The 22,784-nt window shown below is 35.2% G+C and overlaps 1 pseudogene across 1 annotated transcript; it reads right to left on the bottom strand.

Annotated features, from left to right (window-relative positions):
• Nucleotides 1-13,366: 13,366 nt before the first annotated feature.
• LOC309863497 (26S proteasome non-ATPase regulatory subunit 14 pseudogene) lies at nt 13,367-15,065 on the bottom strand (annotated as a pseudogene). The gene has a single exon. The product of its transcript is annotated as a 26S proteasome non-ATPase regulatory subunit 14 pseudogene (transcript).
• Between the last annotated feature and the right edge of the window lie 7,719 nt (nt 15,066-22,784).

Below are 22,784 nucleotides of genomic sequence, written 5' to 3'. Positions count from 1 at the left end.
ATGGAGCCATTTAATAACCTACTTCCTGTATCCTCACAAAACGTGTTTCTTAGCTGTACAGATTGATGTCAGCTAATGCCAGCATACAGCAAAACATCAGATTCTTCTTTTACAGTTTCTTCAAACTCTGAAGCTACATTTTAGCTCTCCAATAAATAACCAGTTCTCTATCCATCTTTTGCCTTCCAACATCACCCACTAAATGAATTCCAAATTGCTTGTTCTGACATGCTCAGGTAAATGTTAATACTTAAGTTCAACCTTAATTCAAACTTCTCAAGTTCCCTCCTAAACTGCTGGAGATACAGACCATCTATTAAGGTTTCTTAGAATGAAACAATCAGGATAATGAATATTTTGGGTTTGAAAAAAATGCAACAAAGATAGTAAAAATAATAACCTAACATAAATTTCAAAAGTACAGATAAAATTGAAAATTCTTCTTTTTAAAAAGATTTTATTTATTTATTAGACACACAGAGAGAGAACACAAGTAGGCAGAGAGGCAGACAGAGAGAGAAGGGGAAGCAGGCCCCCTGATGAGCAGAGAGCCCGAAGGGGGGCTCGATCCCAGGACCCTGAGATCATGATCTGAGCCGAAGGCAGAGGTTTAACCCACTGAGCCACCCAGGCACCCCCAAATTGAAAATTCTTGAACTCCATTACAAACTAGTAAATTAAGAAACCTTATAAAATGATGATTCAATTCACACACAGTCACACACACACACACACATACACACACAATATTTTCTGCTTAATGCTTTAAAATACAAAATTTTTGTATTTAAATATAATTGAATCTTAAAAGATTGGCTTATACCCAAAGTTTCAGAGAGACAGCATAATATAAAGTAAAGCAACATTTGTATAAAGAAAGAGAAACTATCTTCCTGTGAGGTATAGATAAGAGGTACTCAGGAATTAATGGAAGATAAAAACAAGCGAATATATTGAAGCTTAACAGCTAAGGATTAAATGAGAAAGCATGGAAACATTTGCTAATATAGTATACAAACAATCAGCTCTAAAATAAACTGATCAATGAATTAAGTTTTTACTGTAATTTTAATTTTTAAAATGATGCAGAATAAAACTAATACAGAATGCACTGTGATAAGATTATTATAATAGGTTATAAATCCTCCCCAAGATATCATTTAAGTTTACATTTTATAAAGCTAACGTTGATACACTGATACATATTGCTATGCTCGTGGTAAGTTTTCTTGCTTATAATTTATAAACTTTTACATTCCAGAAGGGACTGGGTTGTCTTTTAAAACATATGCAGGTTTTAAACACAAGGGTAAAACCTAAAAATGTAAGCCATTTAAAGAAAGGGATGATTTATAATAACAACCTAAATGTCTTTCAATGGTGGAATGAATTTAAAAAAATGTGATACACACACACATAAATACTCTTCTGTTTTGTTTTGTTTTTAAAACAAATCCTGTCACTTGCAACAACATAGATGAACTGGAAGGGCATTATGCTAAGTGAAATAAGCCAAACAGAGAAAAACAAATACTGCATGATATCACTTATATGGAATTTTTTAAAAAGTTAAACTCATAGAAACAAAGAGTATCTATCTTCTGATCACTGATTGCCACTTCTGATCACAGAGATACAGACATTGAGTTAGCAACTATTGTTGTCCCACCTCTGCCATAGCTTGGGCTATGGGCTATCTCTTGGGCTGAAGTGACTTCATTTGAGAAGAATTTTCCCTACATTTTTGGTGGAAATTAGAAGACATCACACACATCTAGGGGAAGTTATAGGCTCATAAAAGAACTGAGAAGACCTCAAGTTTATACCTCAGGCACAGAAGTAATATACAACAATTAAAAACAACAACAGCAAACTATAGGGAAGGGGAGACTCTAATGTCCAGAGTTACTCCATTATTAGTTTCAAATATTCAGTTTTCAAAAACAACAACAAAAAAATCACAAGGAATACATGAAAATAGGAAAGCATGGCTCATTCAGAAAAAGAAAAATAAAACTTGAGAAAGACAGCATTGAAAAGGAAACCATAGACCAATATACTTATGAAAATTGATACAAAAATTATCACAAAACGCTAGCTAACCAAATTCAGAAGCATGTAAAGTTTTATATACCAGGGCCAAGTAGCATCTATTCCTGGAATGCAAGGATGGTTCAACATACCCAAATCAATCAGAATAATATACCATATCAACAAAATATGGGCGGTGGGAAGCCACATGCTCTCCCCATTTTATACACAAAAAAAGTATTTGATAAAGTTCAACACCATTTCATGATTAAAAACACTCAACAAACAAGGAATAGAAGGAAACTACCTCAATACAATATACAAAAAACACACAGCATACCATATTCAATCATAAAAGTCTAAAAGTTTTTTTAAAGAGGCCTGCTTTCTCTACTTCTGCTAACATAATATTGGAAGTCCTAGTCAGAGCAATCAGGGAAGGAAAAGAAATAAGTGCATCCAAATTGGAAAGAAAGAAGTAAATTATGTGAACATAGATGATATGCTTTTACATGTTAGAAACCTTACATGTCCAGAAAAAATCTCTTAGAACTAATAAATGAGTTCAGTGAAGTGGCAGGGTACAAAACCAACACACAAAAATTAGTTGCCTTTATATACAGTTACAATAAAAAATCTGAAAAAAAATTAAGAAAACAATAGCATTAAAAATGTTTTACAAACTTAGGAATTAACTTAACCAAGATGTAAAAGACCTATAGAACAAAAATTATAGAATATTTCTAAAGAAATTAAAAGAGACAAAAGTAAATGGAAAGACATTCATGTTTGCTGACTGGAAGACTTTTATATTACTAAGACGTAAATACTGCCCAAAATGATCAACAGATCCAATGCAATTCCTGTCAAAATTCCAGTAATATTATTTTTTTCAGGAATAGAAAAACCCATCCTCAAATTCACATGGAATCTATTGTGATCCTGAATAGACAAATTAATCCTGAAAACTAAGAACAAACCTGAAGGACTCACACTTCTTGATTTCAAAACTTACTAGAAAGCTACACTAATAAAGTGTGTTTTGCATAAATACAGATATATAAATCAATGTAATTGAAGAAAGTCCAGAGATAAACCTTCAGCTCTATGGTCAAACAGTTTTAACAAGAGTGCAAAGACCATTTAGGACAAAAGGACAGTATTTTCAACCAATGTTGCTGGGGAAAATAGAGAAATTGGAAATCATGAAAATTTTTTAAGTCTTGTGCATCAAATGACACTATTGATAGAATAAGATTTCCATAGAATAGGAGAAAATATTTGTAAATCATCTATCTGACAAGGGATTAATATCCAAGATATACAGAGAACTCCTGAAACTCAACAATAAGAAAAACAGATTGCTTGTTAAAAAAATGAGCAAAGAATTTGAATAGCTATTTCTCCAAAAAAGATGCAAAAATGGCCAATAAAGTCACATGAAAAGTGTTGAACATCACTTTCCTGAAAAAATTAAAAATAAAATTACTATATAATCCAGCAGATATACTTCTAGTTATATACTCAAAAGAACTGAAGGGTCTTGAAGAGCTACCATGTACCCATATTCACAGCAGCATTATTCACCTATACTTGACTCTTGGTTGGCATCCAAGGTGATGGTGAGCCCTGTGGAGAGTCCCTGAGACTTGTCCAAACACCAAAGATCTTCCCAAACCTCCTTATTTCTCCAGTACTTTATTGTAATAATATTGAAGAACATCTTTGTGTTCTTTTGCCCCTTTGGGATGAAATGTGGAAGAGAGTTGATGGTTTGGCAATTACTCCACTGAATAAGCCAGTGTGTTTTGAACCAGCTCTAGCTAAGAGAGAAAGAACATACTAGAAGTGACTGAGTTTTAAACCTGAGTGAGAAAACTGATAAATCATTAAGTTAAGAGAGTTTTCTATAAGCATTTAGATTAAGGTTTCTGTATCAGACAGAATGGAGGCTCAGAAAAGACATTTTAGTTTAGTTGTTAAAAAAATAAGTGAAATTTCAGTATGTTCACATCTGTGGTCTAGTAAATATGTGCCCACTACAAGGACTTAAAGTGTAATGAGAAACTGCAAAGGCAAAAGTCATTTCCTTGTTTGTTACTTATTGGATTTGTTTGATATGCTTTGGTGTTAATTTAAAAAGCAGACCTAATAGAAATGTGCTCTATCATCAGGAGATTTCAGTCTAAGGATAAATTATACTGGTCCTATCCAGTTGAATTTGCACCGTTGTGTTCCCTTTTCTGTTCATGTCAGAAAAGGGATAGCACTACATCTGATGCTGTAGCATGCTGCCTTCTACTTTCTCACATAATGCAGTCAGACATTTGTTAGACACACAATATTGTAGGTGGAGACATTGAAGCATAAAGCTACCTAGGACCCTCTCTTGAAACTACACATGTAACCCAACAGCCACTACAACTAACTGAAAGAATTATCCTGTCAAGCTCTGATTTCATTTGATCATTCTCTGGTTTAAAAAAAAAAAAAAAAAAAAGGTTTCTCATTACTATCAGGCTAATATTGGACTTCTATTGGGAGTTGTTCAAAGGTTTGTAGAAAGACACTCTAGTCTTATAGTCAAAGAATAGGGCAAGTCCTAGGCATGGTATTGGGATTAAAACAAACAAACAAACAAACAAACAAAACCTTATTTTTGGTAACTCTCCACTTCCACCTCGGCTTACCAAGGAAGAAATATCCTTATTTTGAATGGATTTTCAAATTGTTGGGAGGACTTACTGGTCTGGTCTCTCTAGGTTGGGGAAAATTTGTCAGTTGAATTGTCAGCCACATAACTGTCTTCAAGATGTATATACAATGGAATGTTATGCAGTCATCAGAAAGGATGAATACCCAACTTTTGTATCAACATAGACAGGACTGGAGGAGATTATGCTGAGTGAAATAAGTCAAGCAGAGAAAGTCAATTATCACATGGTTTCACTTATTTGAGGAGCATAAGGAATGACATGGAGGACATTAGGAGAATGAAAGGAAAAGTGCATTGGGGTAAAGCAGAAGGGGAGATGAAGCATGAGAGACTGTGGACTCTAAGAAACAAACTTAGGGTTTTGGAGAGGAAGCAGGTAGGGGGAGGGGTGAGCCTGGTGATGGGTATTAAGGAGGGCACGTATTGCATGGAGAACTGGTTGTGGTACATAAACAATGAATCTTGGAACTCTGAAAAAAAAAAGATATCTGAAATGCTTAATTTGTTTTCCATAAAGAAAACAACTTTTGTTAAGAGTATTTTAATCTATTCTATCAAATGATAACCATGTAGATTTTACTGAACAATAAATTGCGTTTGGTTATAAATAACATACTACAGATAACACTAAGAATTGGGCAGCTCTCAGTTTTTCATCTCTGTACCGTGAATTGAAATTTTTAATCTGATGGGGTTGAGGGCATTCTCAGTCATCAGGGTAACTGTACTCCTTTCTTTGCCTGATTATCTTTGGTTCCTGAGGCTAATGGCTTTTTATCCACCCATGTTCATATTGATTACAGAAATGTGAGACTTTTGCTCTATAGCTGCTCAAAATGCAGACTTCAGTAAGAGTTGTATTTGTATAATTTTAACTTTTATTGTTGCTGCTTGTTAGGTACAAATTTTTCATTATTGGAGATTTGCTTTCTTTTAGTGCTTCTTCATAGAAATGCTTGCAATAGCTGCTCATGGCCTTGGGAAGACAGTTCTGTATTCTCGTGGCTCCATGTGGTCAATTTGCTGCATCACAGCTGTGGTCCTAAACTTCAGTGATGCTCAACACTACCTACCAGGATTCTCCAGCTGAAACTTAGAAATTATTCCAGAATGTTTCCTTATTCCTCTCTTCCATCCTATTATTTTTGATTTTTATTCATTCTATTTCATAAATATTTCCTATATCTGTCTATTGTTTTCTATCTTCTGCCTCAATTCAAGTTCTTGTCAATGCTCAGTTAGAATTTTGTAATATTATTTTGACTTCATTCAAAGTGTCACTGGAGTGACATTTCCAACAAGAAAATCTAATAGTATTACTCCACTGCTCTGAATAATTTTTGGTTCCCCATTACCTCTTTGTTTATATTATGTCCCTCTTGCTTTTTATACTCTAGCCATATTAAATTCCTTATTGGCTCCATGCTCTGTCATACCTTCTTGCCTTTGTATGATGTTTTCATTGCATGAAATTCACAACTCAACTATAGCAAATTCCTACATATGATTTAGATCTTAGTTCAATTTACCTCTTCTCAGAAGCCTTCTCCAACTCCTCTAAGCAAACTAAGTTGCCTTTTTCTTTCTTTTTTTTTTTTTTAAGATTTTTTATTTTTATTTATTTGACAGAGACCACAAGTAGGCAGAGAGGCAGGCAGAGAGAGGGAGGGAAGCAGACTCCCTACTGAGCAGACAGCCCAATATGGGGCTAGATTCCGGGACTCTGGGATCATGACCTGAGCTGAAGGCAGACGTTTTCACCCACTGAGCCACCCAGGCACCCCAAGTTGCTTCTATTTCTTATGGTACTATTTCTATTCCCATGAAAGCAGTCATTATATTTATTACAGGTTTGTTTCCTTTCTGCCACTCTAGCAAAATCCCAAGTTTACACTGACAATTGGAGAGATTAAGTAATTTGTCTAAGCTACCTAGCTTGGTAGCAATAGAGCAAAAATTAGAATCCAGATGGTCTGACTTGAAAAATCAGGAGGTTAGCCCACTATGCCAACTACTGTCATCCACTATAGAAATGATTGGTTCCTAAATACCATGTGATCTGGTCTGTCAGACAGGTAGGCTGAAGCTTTATTATACTCTGTCAATAAGAAATGAGGTTTCAGATTGAAATCATCAATCTAGTTCAAGGATTTTCCTGAGTTTTCTTTAATATCTGATCTTTCTGACCAAAACATGTCAGGTGTTTTCTGTTTGGACCATTGGATGTCCTGTAAATTCAGACTATATTATGGCTTCAGACTATTTCCTCTCCCAAAGATCTCTCTAACTCTCCAGAACTCAAAATTATTCTGAGACTCATTTTCATCAATCTTACTCAAACAACACTACCAACTAATTGTGAAAATAATTTAGTAAACCTAAAGTATCAGTTAAGTAAAATTTGCATTATACAAGGAAATTCTTGAAAATAAAATCCTTTAAGATCCAGAAACATGGGTCTCTTATGAAATGACAGGTGGTAAGCAAACAAATAAGCAAAAACTACTATCTAGAACTTGTTTCAAATCATGATGATTCGATTAGATAAATTTCTCCCTGAATGAAGCTGTCCTGCTTAGAAATTGCCTTTTAACCCTGAAAAACTTATAGCAATCAAACATGAGACTTTATCATAAAAGACTCTTAATCTTGTGAAACAAACTGAGGGTTGTTGGGGGGGTGGGAGTGTAGGGATAGGGAGTTGGGTTATGGACATTGGGGAGGGTATGTGCTATGAAAAGAACTATGAAATGTGTAAGCCTGATGACTCACAGACCTGTACCCCTGGGGCAAATAATACATTATATGTTAATAAAAAATGGGACTTTCTTCCAATATTTTATTCCTTCTAAAATTAGCTCATAGGTATATGAGTGGCTCTTCTAGTGATTTGCCTCTACTTCAGAGGCAGGAAGAAACATAAAGACTGCTAATCCAAACTACCTAACAAGAGCTCCTGAATTCACTTTACCTCTCTATAATTCAAAACACTTCATTTCATTCCATTGTTTAAAAATTCTCTGCTATGATCTCATCCTCCATTAAATTCATAGAACTAATGAAAAATTAATCATGGACTGCATCCTTACATTTCTTGTAAAGCTCAGTGCCATATGTGATCTGATATTTATTTGTATACCCCAACTCTAACACAATGTTCTATTAATCTTTTGATTGATAGGAGAGAATCACTTCATTTGCCCATTAAACAGATTTAAGATAGTAAAAGAAAGAATAAAAATTCCCTTTTTGCAACTTTGAGAAATCTAGTACAATAAGGAGGGTCATTGCAAAACTTCTCCCCACACCATAAAGCACAGATAAGAATTTGCAACAAAATCTAAACATTCTGGGGCACCTGGGTGGTTCAGTCTGTTAAGCGTTTCCTTTTGGCTCAGCTCATTATCCCAGGTTCCTGGGATTAAGTCCCACATTTGGCTCCCAGTTCAGTGGGAAATCTGCTTCTCCCTCCCTCTCTGCCCCTCTCCTTGACACTGCTTGTGCTGTCTCTCTCTCTCTCTAGTAAATAAATAAAATCTTAAAAAAAGAATTTAAACAATCTGGACCTATGAAAAAATGTGTTGTTCATCATGGTTTATGAGAATACCATTCAAAGTCAACACTAATGACATTCTAATGATTTCTAATAATTTCACTTTAGAGAGTGTAAAATAGAATGGGTAAACTGTTTTTAAGATAAAAAAAAAAAAAAAACCCTAAATGCAAGTCATTGCTGGCAGGTCACTTGGCATTTAGGGGCATTCTATTGTTTGATTTTAGGTCACATGGAGCTGAGAACATGTAGATGAGTGGGACAAGATGCAGAGAGAGAGAGAGCAAATGTGCAATTAGTAAAGTGAGCCTCTTACCCTCTTGGCCACTTGAAATTGGTTGAAATTTTCTGGGTGATCTTTGCTGTAACCATTAAGCTGAAACGTTAACCTCTCTTTGGGAGACCAGAGTATGAAGCCAAAGTGGCCATATTTCACAATGCATACATTGATCTGGGAGAGATGAGATGTTATGACAGAAAAAGAATGACATTTCCCTTCAAGTGGATAGTAGGATTGAGAAATCAGACTGCTACTGGAAGGCTAGTGTGAACGCCATGAGGAGACTACATACAACTAATTTTTACTCCAGTACATGCCAAAGTTTTATATCTTTTTACAATTGTGCCTTTTCTTCTCTCTGGGATGAGATTCCCCTGCCACCTTCTTTAATTAATCCTCTTACCTTCATCCTTCAACACTTGATTAAAAGCCATATCTGAAAAGATTTCTACTAAATGTTATTTGCTATTGCATTGTGCATGTTGTTTTCCTTACATAATATAAGGTGTAGGCTATTTGAGGGTTATGACTGTTTTTTTCATCTTTGTATCTGATGAATGTTTTCTATAAATATTTATCTAATGAATACATTCTAAGCTATTGAACATATTTTTGGTTCACTGAAAATTAGTTTTACCATTTCCAACAAAATGTTCAAGTTACCTGTGTGTGACTTTGACCTAAGTAATCTGAAAAAGTTCTCTTGAAATAATTATTCCATATATATTTAAATGCTACTTTATCTAATATAGCATTTTTCATTTCTCCTCTCTTTATTTTGTTTTTACAATTTTTTCTATCTTCTTTGTTTTGTTTAAATGTATTAACAAAGGACCTGCTCAAGTCAAACAGCTTTTCAAAACGCTTTATATAGTATTACTAGGTGCTTATCTTTTGCTCAACTTTGAGTCATTTCAGAAACTAAAATATTGTAGAACTATTCTTTATTGAATAGGAAGGAATGTGTGGGATTTTTGTGTTTCGTTATTGTTATTGTTGTTGTTTTTAGTGTCAGCTAACACAGTTTCTGATCTTCTAAAAGCTTATTTTTTGTCTTGTAATATACAAGCATACTGTTGATGTTTAACCTTGACTCCTCCTATGTATGTAAGTAAAATAATCTATTCCCTTCAATCTATTTCCTAAATTTACTCTGTGTTGGGCTGTTGTAAAACCATGTTATTGAAGTTTCTAATGAGAGAAAGAGATAGAGATATAGAGAGCTTGAGGACAGCAATAATACATACATAAACTTCTTTCTCAACACCTTTATTTCTTCTTGGATATTGGTGATTAGTAGGTGAGAAACTCAAATCTTAAGTTTGGTAGTTAGACACCACAAAAGAGTAGTTTATTTATTTATGAACTTAATGCTTTGAAATGGTTTTAGGTCCACAAAGTTTCAATAAACATAGACTAATTAAAACTGGAGCACCTTACCTCATTTAGCTGATGTTAGAGCATTTAATATACACGTAGCTTGATAATGTCATATAATCATTGGCTACTGCCAGGTATTAGTCTAATATGTTAGCCCCTCTAAAAGACTTCCTATCTAAAGCTTGTCTGAAGAACTGACATTTACAATAAGGGCAGCATCCATTTCCAAAGAGTGAGATGCTCTTGAAGATCATGGATTTTCTAGTTTGAGAGATTGTTTTAGGTCCTTTGATTGCTCAGCTGGTTGAATGAAGCATGTGTAGTTAAGGTTCCATATTGGAGATTCTGAGGCAGCTGGTGTGGCTTTGTCATGAAGGTCTAATATATAAAAAGTCAAATACATCCTGTAGAGATAGAGATCATGTTCTTATTATTCAACATATTATTTTTAGCATTTAGCAGAATATGTGAAAAATCAAAACAAAAATGGAAAAAAATCATTTTAATCCATTTCATTTGTTTTCATTCAAATATCCTTAAACAAAGAAAAGTTTTAAATATTCCCTAGTCTAATTTAAATGATGGAACATTCTTATACATTAGATTTTCTTCTTCTTCTTCTTTTTTTTTTTTTTAAGGTTTTATTTATTTATTTGAGAGAGAGAGCATGAGTGGGGAGAAGGTTGGAGGGAGAAACAGATTCTGCATGGAGCTTGGAGCCTGATATGGGCCTTGATCCTGGGACTCCGGGATCATGACCTGAACCAAAAGCAGTTGCAGACTTTATTATTCTTATATAAGAGCTAGTCACAATAGATTTATAGAGATTGGGCAATTTTCTATAATTATATTGAAACGAACAGATAAGGATTTTGAACCCAGATCTGCTTGACTTCAAAGACCGGGCTATTATACTAATTTACTACAGTACTTCCTTCCTTCCTTCAGTTCCTTCCTTCAGAGCTTAAACAACTCTGGAAGTTGTTTAGCCAATGACAATGAACTTTGCCTTTTCTCTTTGTTTTATACTGTCCCTTCCTTTTTTTCATTATTTAATGTATTTTTTAAAAAAATTCAGATATAATTGATGTATAACATTATATTAGTTTCAGCTTTATGATGTAATGATTCAATATTTGTAAACATTGTGAAATTATTGCCAAAAAAATCTGGTTAACATCCATCATCATACAAAGCTGCAATCTTTTTCTTGTGATGAGAACCTTTAGATCTATTCTTAGCAACTTTCAAATATACAATATACATGTTGATTCAAATGACTTTGTTTATTTTAACAGCTGTCCAGGATTCCAATACAGAATATACCACAGTTTAAAAAAAAAAAGGAAAAAGAATATACCACATTTTACTTTCTGAGTCTCATGTTGATGAGTATTTGGAGAATTTACATTTTGTTTTGTTAAAAAAAATTAATAGTTCAGTGAATAATCTAGTGCATTTGTGTGTGTGTGTGTGCTGTTGAGAGTTTCATAAGAAACTCTCTTCTATCTTTCATATACCTTCATGTGAAACTTCTGGTCTTTTATATATACACCTACTAATATTACCTATTACTCCTGAAAGGGGTTGGAGCAGTTTATACTCCAAATAGTGATGCTTCACAGTTCACACTCTATCTTTTGTCGGTATCTGAAGTTATCAGATATTATTTATTTTGCCAAATGATAGTGCTTAAAAGTATTTTCTGGCTGTTTTAATTTACATTTCCTTAAGGAAGATTGAGCATACTTTGAAATGTTTGTTGGTGATTAGAATTTTCTTTCCTTTGAATTATAAATTTGTCCATTTTTTCTTTTCATTTATTTTTTAAACATTTAAATTTTATTTGTATATTCTGGACACTATTTTTTTCCCTGTTATATATTATTGAAATATTCTCTTCCTGCTAGTGTCATAAATTTTCAATTTTTTTTGAATTTTCAATTTTTTAATGGAAATTTCCATTGTGTGTAAATATAATGTCACATTTACATTTTATTTATTTTATACCTTGTGAATTTTGTGTTTGATTTAAGGAATCTCTTTTTACCCAAAAGTCTTAAATATGTGTTATATTTTGCTCTAAAATTATTTTAATTTATCTTTTTATATTTGGGTCTTTTTTATACAACTATAATTTATTTTTATAAGTTTATAATTTATATCTTAGAATTTATCCTTATAAATACTTGATTTTTTTTTTCTTGTATGTGGATACCCAGTTGTCTCATTCAAGTTTCTAAACTAAATGACCACGTTGGCTCTGAGGTAACTGAGCTTTCAAATGGCCCCTGTCTTCTTTTTCCCCTCTGTCCTGTCAACTTCTCCTTCAAATTCACATGGGAAACATGGCATTCAGACCCACATTTTAGGGTAAGTGTTTTCTAAATTCATAATGACATTTCTAGAATTGATAGTTTTCTTATTTTAGCCCTGGACAAAAAACTATAGGCCCTGAGGAGAGGCTATCAGACCTCCAACTGGAGATATAGTTCCTCATAGGTAGTAAGTCAAGTCCTTTCAACTCTCTAAGGATCAGTCTCTTAATCCTTCAGTGTGGCAATTGAATTGATTGAGCTTTACTTTCTATTTGGTGTTATAAAGTTTGGTATCTCAAGTTCAAGTAACTGAGGAGACTGGGGTCTGCTCTATATTGTCATCATCTAGTGGAAACTTCCCCAAACCACACACACATGATTTCTGAAATCCTGTAAAGGTGATTGTATGTGGTGCCCCACATCTTTTCCCCATTGTCCTTGGGCTCCACCACTAAATTAAACTTGAACTATAGGCTAAGAGGAAGAGGGATATAAAATTTGGGATTTTTTTTTTTTTTTTTTTTGCCATCTAATTTTGATTCACAGAGAAAATGGAAAAGCAATGATCTAGAAGTTTCTGATTTTTAAAATGTGTTCACAGTGATTCACAGTTTATGAATTGTCACATTTCGTTAAAAAAAAATGCCTTTCTTTGCATTTATACTAAACAGCGCAAATTCTATGTCTCTGATCTCTTCTGCTTCTCCTTGATATTATCTTTAACGTTTCCTAGTGAACCCAAACAGCAGTTTCTCTTGGCTTTTAAAAAGACTCATAACATGTAGTCTTTAGTCACCACACAAATTTTTGAATGTTTGCATAATATTAAGAATGAAATGTAATATTTCCCCTACTCTTCTGAGTTCTAAGCTAAGACCCCTGTAATAAACCACAGCTTAATAAGAAAAAAACAAACAGAAGTTTATTAACATGTATACCTATTGTATACATGAGAAACACCCAGGGAAAAATGAATAACTACTGGAGGTGGGTTAGAATTTAGGATTAAATCCAATCTTGAAGGGAACTTGGGTGTGCGTGCTCTCTCTCTCAATCTTTAAAAAAAAAAAAAAAAAAAAAAATCCATCTTTTTTTTTTTTTTTGATTGTAAATGTATTTTATTTTGTAAGCAACAATCAAAATATATTTGTGTTACTGATTTCTTCAAATATTAAATGGGATCTTAACAAAATTCGTTCACTTTGATGTATTCTTATACAACTTTGGAATCTGCAAAGACCCTGACTAAAGAAACAGAAGTAATTGCACAACTGAGACTGAAGGTGTTACAGTGCTGCAAATGATGCCAGATGTCTTACATTTAACCAAACACACCTTCAGAGGTCCCTTGATTTTGAGCATTAGGAACAATAGAGGAATATATGCTGGAAGTATCACCAATAGCTTTTTGCATTGTTTTATTTAAATACAACAGTATCCAACATAGCTGCTAAACACTGGACAATATTTGAAGTCATAAGTACATCCACATGTTCCTCCAAATGACGTTTGGGGTCCTGCTTGCCAACATTCTTTATTGCCAACTGTTCAGGTGTCATCTTATCTTCTTCTTCTACAGCCTTATTGTAATTCTTGGCTAATTCCAACATCTCTTTTACCACTGATTCATTGTGTTTACAGTGTTCACTGTAGTCCTGAAGTGTCAAACCTTCCATCCAACTCTTCTTATGCAAATTTAGCAACATCTTCTGTTCCAGTTCATTTTTCCGATAGTTAATCGTAATGGAGTAATAGTGTCTGTTCAGTCCATGAATTAACGCCTGGATAGATGGCTTGTTTAAATGACCCAGATTTGAGGTTGTTTGTCTTGGTTCATGTCCTAAGACCATCATATTAGCATTGATCAATCTGAAGGCATCAATAACAACCTTTCCTTTTACACTCTGAATGGGATCCACAACCACTGCCACAGCTCTCTCCGACAAGGCTTCAAAGCTCTGCTGAGTGTTGATATCCACACCAGAAAGCCAACAACCAAAGCCAGGGTGACTGTGATACCAACCAACAACCATCTCAGGCCTTCCTGTCTGCTTCAACATATCTAACATTTTGGCTTGGAACACTGGATCAACTGCCTCCACACTGACACCTGTTCCTGACTGTGGCATAGCAAACACATCAATCCCTCTGACGGTGTAATCATCAACAAATTCTCCAAGCATCAGACCCATAACTTCCATGGGAACTCCAGCCCGACCATGCTTTAACATTTTTAACAGTGCGAGGGAAGAAATATAGACTTGTTCTGCCGTGTCCACTGCAGGAGCATCTGTAGGTGGCCCCTGGCCCAGTCCAGGCATACCTCCTCCAAGTCTAAGAAGTCTGTCCATATTTCTGGTCAGTGACTACAACTCTTGAGGTGTTAAGCTTCAATTCGTTGAGTTTGACAAATTTCTTCTTAATTCAAGCTCTTGCTTATACTGGCAGGTATAACTTTTCCCAAGTATTTTTTTTCTCTCACTCCTGAAGGCCGGGGGGGGGGGGGGGGGGGGTCGGCCAGCCGCGGTCTGGGCTATCGTCTTCCACCTGCGGTGACGCGAAGGCAGCGGAGGCGGCAGCGGCGGCTCAGACTCCACGCGGCTCTGGCTCCGCGAACCGGCGATGCATCAGCCCGATTCCATTCAAAAGAGTCGCCCGGGCCTCCGCGGCGAAGCACTTCCGGGTTCACTGCTCTTCCTCGGCTTCCGTTCCCCCGACGGCCAATTGGAGACGGCTCGGGAGTCCAGCGGGCGTCCCGGGAGGAGTGCGACAGACGGTCGGCGCGGGCCGCGGGGCTTCTCCAGTCTGGGCTGGGAGGGCGGGACCAAAAAAATCCATCTTAAAAGAGAACATTGAGGGAGATCTTGGCCTCATAGGGGAGAGTAAATGATTTTTAGGAAAGATAAATGGACACTTAGCAGAAGAGATGAGTATGCTAGTTTGTGACAAAGTTTGTCTGGATATGACACTGACTTCTACTCTCCTCTTCTGTGATCCTCCCTGGTTGATTGAACCCCTGAGAAGAGGATTTATGACAACTGAGCTCTTTTTGGAAGATCTTTCTTAGGCAGATAAAGGGCGTGCAGAGGAAGCCTCCCTATATTTGCTGCTTTTCAAGAGCCTGCAACCCAAAATAATATAACAAAGTGGCATATTTTGGAGTGGTGTGTTCTGCCCTCTTCCATAGCAATCATGCACATCCCTCTAGCTTACACTTTTGAAACACAACTTTTTACCCCACTAAGCTTCCACATTCACACTCTTCCATTTTAGAAAATGCTCTGCAGAAATCTGAGGTTCCTACCCTATTAAAAAAAATATCAAGTGATTTCCAGTTTATTTTTATTTGAGGAATAATAGTAAGAGGAAATAATTATTTTCAAACGTCCAATCTGGCATACTAGTTGCAAGGAATTAGAAAGGACACCACTTGTTTGTCTCTTTGTCAGTTTTCTGCCTCGGCCTTTACATTATGATTCAAGAGGCTGTCTGTCCTGCCAAGAGAGATGAAGAGTTTACTTTGTGGAGTAATCAAGCATTGGGAGAATCTGAGCATATGGTAAGGTCCTGAGTGCTTCTGAGGTTACAGGATGAGGCAAATACGCCCGGGGGAGAAAGCGGAGCTAGGAGCAGGAAACCCAGCAGAATGAGGAAACAGTAGGTGAGAAGTGAATTCTTCCCCATATCTGATGTGAGAACAAACACCTTATTTTTCAATATTCTTTCCTCAGATCAGAAAGAAACCTCATGGTTTGTTGCCGATTTGCAGGGTCTGCCTCATTTGTTCATCTGGCTCTCTCTGCTAAGTGTAAAGAAGCACAACAAACAATATTACATCTCCTGATCTTTCATACTAATTCCTGACCCCTTAATGGCTCTTTTCCACTGTGTTTTGTTTAAAACCTGGTAAAAGCAGTGTGCTATGGGAAAGTCTAACTGGAGAAGGGCACAGAGTTGACAGGTTGAATGAGGCGCCTTCTCTGTGGGTTTGACTGCCTCGCCTTCCTACCATGGCTCCTCCACCAAAAACTTGGCAGGTGGTTAGGGGCTCCTCATCTTGTGTTCTGCCTTATAGCAGGCTGTCTGTTCGGCTCTTCCTTCTGTTCAGACATAGCAGCAGAGACAATGGCCTAACAGATGCTGATATTCAGCCTGGATCAGCCTATGGTGATTTTATGCTTATTAGTCTGAGCTAGTCACAGCCAGCTGGTTGCTGTTTGCCTTCACTGAGCAGTAGAAATACACAGACCACAATGGCCCCTTGTGTACATATATACACCCAGGTTCTGGCTGCTGTCCCCATTCCTCCTAAAGAGAGAAACACATTTCTTGATTACTTTTGTTTTGTTTTCTTGGGTTTTTTTTGTTGTTGTTGTTGTTGTTTTGTTTCTTTTGTTTTTGTTTTATCGTTTTGGGACAGGCAAAGAGGGAATAGTAAGAACCCAGAACATTATACAGATATAGTAAAAAGAGTCCCAGTATTTCACTCTGTGGTAAATGGAGAAAGGAGCTGAAATTTAATTTTGTTTTCTGTGTCCTCTTATTCGTGTCCTCTAATAGCAATGAGATGTGGTGCAGACTTTTAAAAACCCATAGCAAGCTGCCTTTAAGGCACAGCAAATGAAATGTTTCCTGGGCAGCCAGGTGTCATGCTGGCTAGTGCTTCAATATTCACAACTTATTGGTCCCAGGAGTGAAATGTTTTGAACTGGCCGGTAAGTCACTAGGTATTGCTGTGACCTGCTCCACTTCAAAACGAGAGGCTGCCTACCTGAATGCTCTAGGCCTTGTCCTACCTCATGGTGAAGGAGAATGAGAAGTTCTTTTCAGAGTTGTAATTGAGTTTTCCGGTCTAATTGATGTTCTTGTTTTTATGTATAAAATACTGAATCTATTTTTAAAAAAAAATTAAATCTTTAAATGGTCTACCTGGAAATATGTCTCCTCTTCTCCCTGTTGCTGTCTGCCCTTAGCAATTTTGTTCCCATGTATCCCACCCGTAAGCTGCTTACTCATCCTTTCTTTTACTCCTTTTTATTGAACAAACAATAGTATTTTCTAAGGTAAGTATGTGTAATTATTCTCCTCACACTCATATTCCCATGAAATCATATTAAAAAGGAAATTGGAGTTGCTGGAATATGACCTGTTTATTAGATCGGCTCCCAGATTGCTCTTAGATATACCCTTGGTAGATGGAATATTTGTTTTCAGTTCTGGTTTAGGAAATATGTGAGATAGATATTATGGAAGTATTAAAAATATCCTCGTTGTACATTTGAATGAATGATTTTGATAAAGATACAGTTGTGCTTATCAAATTTGCTGTGTCTCATAAAGAAAAGCAAATATATTTCACATTAGAATCAAGATTTGAGAACAGGTCAACAGACTAGAATGGGCTCAAAATAATATAAATATAAATGTGAAATTTCATACTTGGATTCAGAAAAAAATCAATTGCTTAATCAGTATAGGAGTGGTCTGGATTAAGAGAATTTTAGATTAAAAAATGGGAAATATGTGGTGGAATGTACCATTTCCCATTCCTTTGCTAAGGCAGACATTTCTAATATTCAGCACTCTTGCTTTTGAAGCCAGGTTAAAATTTTAGATCTTCCCCACCAGGATGATTTAGCAATCAATTAGACTGGAGATTGACTTACAGGTCTTGGATTCTGGACCAGGTCCTGGTTCCACTGATATTAGGAAAATAATCCTGATTACCTTATTAAAATTGTTTCCCCTCTCTAATCTTCAGTTATGATTTCCTCATTTGTAAACAAGGGCTTTGGACTATTTAATTTTTAAAATTCTTTCCTAACTCTGATATTTCTATTTTTCTATAATTTTATGAGTAAATCAAAAAATAAAAATTTGATGTTCTAGATATAAAACAATGCAATCTGAAACTAAATTGGATTAAAGGAAAGAAGACTTCTAATGTGAAATGATGATAAATGTGTATGTAACTGAATTTTCATATAACTTCCTAAATGTTATGTTGGAAGAATGACATCACTGAATTGGAATTCTAAGAAGAAGGAAGCTAGATGGCAAAGATTTTGGAAAAATGATACATGAAGAAACTGGATGTGTTTCACCCGAAGAAGAAGAAGAAGAAGAAGAAGAAGAAGAAGAAGAAGAAGAACAACAACAACAACAACAACAACAACAACAACAAACAGAAGGAAGGCAGAGAAGGAAGGGACATAAGCAATGCTTTCTATTTATGAATAACTATTAAGTAAAAGAACCACTAAATTCCTTCCTTTGGAAAGGAGGGGCCAAGAAGGGAAAGATAGGACCAAATTTCAGGCAGACAGGTTTTCTTCAATACATGGAATACTTTTCTATACTACAAATTATCCAACAGGGATGCAGGTGTGGCTCAGTTGGTTTAAGCGTCTGCCTTCTACTCAAGTCATGATCCCGGGGTTCTAGGATCTAGGGAACCCTGCATCAGGCTTCTTGCTCAACGGGGAGTCTGCTTCTCCCTCTGCCCTTACCCCAGCTTGTGCTGGTGCCTCCCCCAACAAAAATAAGTAAATAAAATCTTGAAAATGAATAAAATTTTTAAAAAGCCAACAAAGGATGGAACAATCACAAGGTACATTCCTAATAGTGACTGAAGATTTTAGAGGCTCCACTCTGAGTTAGGCACTGTTTTAAGTGCTTTACTCATTGAACGCCCTTATTGACCCAATGAGGTAGGTACTATAACAATCTCTGTTTTTAAACTGAGGTAACTATGGGCCACAAAAATTGAGTAATTTGTCTAATATTGCAAAAGTAGATTTAGTGCATTGTCCAAGGTAGAAAAACAGGCCTCACCACAAAGCCTTAATTCAGAGTCTAGGTTTTTAACCACTATTCATACTGTCCACACTAGAAGCAATATTAGCTTGATCTTCATTGTCCAGAAATTGAAGAAGAAAATGGGAAATTGAAATGTGCAATATCTATGGTGTCTTTACACTCAATGATTAACATGGATTTGGGACTGCCCATACTTTACCTTTTGAGATCACGCAAATACAGAAATTTGAAACAGTATTTAAAATTATAATTTTTTTGTTACAATATTATTGACTATATTCCCTTTGCTGAATTTTTTATAATTTTATATAATGTGGCTTTTTATTTTCCTGATGTTGTACTTTAATTTTATTGGTACAGTTGCTGAAAATAACTCAAAAAATATAAATAATGGCAATGTTAATATTATATGGGTAAAATTATCTAATTTTTACACATATTTTCTCCTGACTTTCGATAATCTTAAATAGCATATTTAAGCTTAGGGAGGTATGAAATTCAGATAAAAAGGAAAAGTAAAAGATACTTTGGAATAAAAAATTGTCACTACCTTCTTGAAGAAGTCTAACATATAATATTTTTCTCCATTAAAAAAAAATGCATCTGTACTGCTTAGTGGCACTTATACTGGTCAAAATAAATGTTACTAAAATTCGTGCTTACTTTTTCATTGCTTATACTCAGTAGCTGAATAAGCTATGGAGAACCCATAAAACTCATGGAAAATCAAAATGGAAACATGGCCCTTCATTTGTTCCTCTGAACTTTCTAGAACATTCATAATCAAGCAGTTCGAGTTTTAGAAAAACTTTCCAGGAGCTCTGTCCAAGGAAACAAAACTTTATTTACTGATTCCCCCTTCTACATTTTTCAAAATTATAGGTACTTTATTTTCTCTTGTTTTTTTTTTTTCTTTCCTTTATAATTAAATTAATAACTCTGATATTAAGTAAGGTTATTATAGCTACAATTCAGTATTAATCTGGTGAATGATAGAGACTTAGATTCTGTACTCAGATTGAGTCTGTCACTCCTGGTACTATAATTCTTCTTCCCAACTCTTTTATCCCTCCTGGATCATCAATAAGCCTCAGTGACCTCTGTGGATGAAGCTGGGGCCCAGAGCAACATTCATCAAGCTACTTCATCTGTTGCTACTCAGAGACACAAGAATAGGTTTTTGCATCTTTCCAAGAGAAGTTAGGCCCACTTTATACTATATGTTATGTATGTATGTATTGATTTATTTTTAATATTGCCCTTGTTTTGTGTAGTCTTTTATTTTTTGTTCTCTGATTTTCTCACTTCTCATGGCCAGGTTCTCTTTTGATTTTTATATCTATCTATATATCTATCTTATGTATTTCTTTATTTTACACATTCATGCAAGTGTCTTTATTCACAAATTAAAATGTATTATTTATTATTTTTATTATGTATATCTTACCAGCATTTCCTCTCTTAACAATTGATCGATAAAAGATGAAAGATATGTGTTTTTTTCCTCAGTCAAAATAACCTTAAGTTTGGTTGGTATATGAGTTTTGATGATAAAATTGACCTGAAATATTGCTGAGAGAAATGAATAGTGGAAACAATATTAAAGAATGCTGTCTGAGTGGAAGCAGTTTCATCACTTCTATTGTTTATAAAGAAAGAGCCTATTATTATAGAAAAACAAAAGTTAAAATGATTGAGTTTTCTCTGAAAGATTTATACTTTATATATTAAAGTCAGTTAAATACTTAGATTATTGAAGTCAAGAACAATGGTCTTTGCAGTTGAGTATCCCCAACCCATACCTTGCATAGTTGTTGACACCTAGTAAGTACCCATTAAATCAATAAAATGATAGAGTGAATAATTAAAGATGTTTATAATAAGGTATAAAAAGTCATCAAATGACTATTATTATGCTCAGTTAGTATGCTGCATGAATTATTCTATCTGAATTATTATTATATCATAAATTATTTTATCTAGAACCCATCAGGAAAAACACATGATTTTAATTGGCTTTTCTGATGTCATATCATAAATATATTTTACTATATTTTAAAAAATTAAATGTTTCTATTTACCATACTTGTTAGACAAGTTTTTCCTTTCCTTTTCCTTTCCTGATGTCATAGCGTAAATATATTTTACTGTATTTTAAAAAATAAAATGTTTCTATTTACCATACTTGTTAGACAAGTTAGGCACATCAAAAAACCAGAAATCAGGGATGCCTGGGTGCTTCAGTTGGTTGAGCTCCTGACTCTTGGTTTCTGCTCTGGTCATGGTCTCGGGGTTTTGCAGTCAAGCCCCACCTGGGACTCTACGCTCATCATGGAGTCTGCTTGAGATTCTTTTCCATTCCCTCTCCTTTCCCTTCTGCTCCTCCACACCCCGTCCCCCCATTTCTCTCTCCTCTCTAAACAAAATCTCGCCCCCCCCAAAAAACCCAGAAACCATTCTAAAAAGTCCTCTAATTTGGGGATATAGTCTGATTTATTGCTCATCATCTTTTTTGAGGGTCTTTAAGTATTTCATAAGTGCCATGGAATACATCAGAATGGATGGTCTTTACCTTGATTTGAGTATTAAATATTTGATAATTTCATAGTATAAGTTTTTCCAGTGGGACTGATAAAAGCAATGTTTATGAAAAGGTTGAGAACCTCAGTTACAGAATCATGGGAATCCAGATCTTCACTAGATCTTGGTGTCCATCATGTCAAAGCTTTTCAATTGTTTGGTGAGATAAGTAAGTTTCCTGTGGATTCAGTGCAATGCTAAAGAATTACAGGGAGAGATGATGGTAGAATTTTATTTTTCTAGAACTGGGATCCTTATGCTATTTGTAACTAGCTTTGTTCTTCCCACAGAAATTTCACTAATTGTTTCAAGTTCATTTCTTCTTTCTTTTTTTTTTTTTTTAAGATTTTATTTATTTATTTGACAAAGAGAGACACAGTGAGAGAGGGAACACAAGCAGGAGGGGTGGGAGAGGGAGAAGCAGGCTTCTTGCTAAGAAGGGAGCTAGCTCATAGTGGGGATCATCCCTGACCTTGGGATCATGACCTGAGCTGAAGGCAGACGCTTAATGACTATGCCATCCAGATGCCTCTCAAGTTTATTTCAAAAGTTCATTTCAAAAGTTCATTTCACACAAAAGTTCATTCTCAAGTTCATTTCAAAAAAGTTCTAGGTCTGGTTTTTTGGCTTTTTTTGTTGTTTTGTTTTTTGTTATTACATCAGTCATGATGACCTTGCATTACTCCAAAGCAGTCAGAAAGTTTGTTTAGTAACTCCCAATTTGGGCTATAGAGAGTTGTATGTCAAGACTGTGGCATTATCAAATCTATGCAGGCTTTGCATCTCTACTATTCCTTCAAGGTACCTTTTACTAGCATCCAATTTCCTGCTAACATCAAGGTTGCCCCTAATCCATGTTTGTATGAAAGTGCTAATTACTCTCTAACATATCAAGTCTGTTTTGTACTGAATTTTCACCACCTAATTAAGAGACATTAGAATAAAAACTAATCTGTGGCCCTGGAATGGCAGACATCTTTAATTGTCCATTAACTATTTTCTTTCACCCTTTTGACTCAAACAGGCAACCAAAAAAGTCACTGATAACCTGATCTAAGTTCATTCTGGAGGTTTCAGGGCCCCAGGCAAAAGTAAAAATGATTAGTT

The sequence above is a fragment of the Mustela nivalis genome (assembly GCF_964662115.1).
Source record: "Mustela nivalis genome assembly, chromosome: 1".
NCBI classification, from domain to species: domain Eukaryota; kingdom Metazoa; phylum Chordata; class Mammalia; order Carnivora; family Mustelidae; genus Mustela; species Mustela nivalis.
This window is presented reverse-complemented; position numbering and strand designations above follow the sequence as displayed.